This window comes from Rutidosis leptorrhynchoides, chromosome 4 (assembly GCF_046630445.1).
Source record: "Rutidosis leptorrhynchoides isolate AG116_Rl617_1_P2 chromosome 4, CSIRO_AGI_Rlap_v1, whole genome shotgun sequence".
In the NCBI taxonomy this organism is placed as follows: Eukaryota; Viridiplantae; Streptophyta; class Magnoliopsida; order Asterales; family Asteraceae; genus Rutidosis; species Rutidosis leptorrhynchoides.
In genome coordinates this window covers 647,059,206-647,061,063 of record NC_092336.1, presented here as the reverse complement: position 1 = coordinate 647,061,063, position 1,858 = coordinate 647,059,206, and positions in this window count along the sequence as shown.

Below are 1,858 nucleotides of genomic sequence, written 5' to 3'. Positions count from 1 at the left end.
CATGCGGAAGGATCCGTCCTTCTTCTTCACGAATAAAACAGGTGCGCCCCAAGGCGACGAGCTCGGTTGGATAAATCCACGGTCTAGCAATTCCTGAAGTTGACTCTGCAACTCTTGCAGTTCAGAAGGTGCTAGTCAATAAGGTGCTCGAGCTACGGGTGCAGCTCCCGGCACTAGATCGATCTGGAATTCCACGGCTCTCGGTGGCGATAATCCAGGCAGTTCTTCCGGAAAGACGTCAAGGAATTCATTCACGGTTCGCACATCATTCACACTCTTCTCCTCTGTTTCTAAAGTCTTTACATGTGCTAAAACAGCTAGACGTCCTTTCTTCATGATCTTCTGCGCTTTCATACAACTAATGAGGTTCAGCTTCGAGTTACATCTCTCTCCGTAAATAGTCAATGGCTCACCGTCTCCTTGTGGTATACGAAGAGCTTTATCTCCACAGATAATGTCGGCCCTTACTTTAGTCAACCAGTCCATACCGACAATCACGTCAAAACTCCCCAATTTGATAGGTATTAAGTCAATTTCGAAATCCACGCCAGCTATGTTAATAATAGCTCCTCGTCCAATTTGGTCAACTTTCTCAAGTTTCCCATTGGCTACTTCTACTAGCATATTCTCCTCTAAAGGCACTAATGACCAATCTATCTTAGAGCAAAAGTTTCTACAGACATAGCTTCTATCGGCACCAGTATCAAATAGGACAGAGGCTAATAGATTGTTGAATGTGAATATACCTGTAACCAAGTCGGGGTTCTCACGTGCATCTCTTGCATTAACGTTGAAAGCTCTACCACGCGGTGGTCCGCCGTTCTTCTTTTTATTGGGGCAATCATTCCTAAAGTGGCCCTGCTGTCCACACTCATAGCATTTGCTTGGCCCATTTTGGTTTGTCCTCACAGCTGGAATGGGAATCTTGCAGTTCTTGCCAATATGCCCGGTCCTTTTGCAATTTTCACAGACCACATTACAGTACCCGGTATGGTGCTTGTAGTACCTCTTGCACTGCGGTAGAGTACCCTTGTAGTTGGGGTTCGAGTGGTATTCGGGTTGGGGTTCCTTCCGTCGTTAGGCCTCTTAGTGGGGGTTTGTTCATAGGTTCTCCCCTTGTTGTTGTAGTCCACTTACGCTTCTCACCACTGGCTCCCGATTCGGATTTAGCCTTTTCCGGTTCTTTGCTGATAATTTGGTTCATAAGGGTATGCGCCATGCGCATAGCTGCCGGGACGTTGGGTGGATTAGAAGCGGTGACATTTCCTTGAATCGACTTGGGAAGTCCCCACAAGTATCGTTCCATTCTCTTAAATTCCGGGGTAACCATCGTGGGATACATCAGCGCTAATTCCAGATACCTACGGTTGTAACCATCAAGATCGTTGCCCACAACCTTTAACTCCCAGAACTCAGCCTCCATTTTCTGTATCTCTGTCCTGGGGCAGTACTCTTCGATCATGGCCTCCTTGAATTCTTCCCACGGAATGGCATAAGCCTCATCAATACCCTTAGCTTGAGCCAGTGTGTTCCACCAGGTTAGGGCGCCGTATGACAGCGTACATGAGGCATACTTGGTTTTGTTCGCCTCTGAGCAGTTGCTGACGCGGAACAGAGCTTCTAATTTCTCAAACCACCTAGTCAAACCAACTGGCCCTTCAGTGCCACTAAAGTTGTGGGGCTTGCAGCTTTGAAACTCTTTGTAAGTGCAACCGTTCTGGACGTTCTGGTTAACCGGTGGGGCTGGGGGAATGACATTTGCCATGGCTGCGGCTACTCGTTCCGCAATCATTTCCTCAATTTGTGCTGCTGTGGGCGCTGCTCTTCCGTTTGCCATTGCTCTTCTAAACAGAAATTT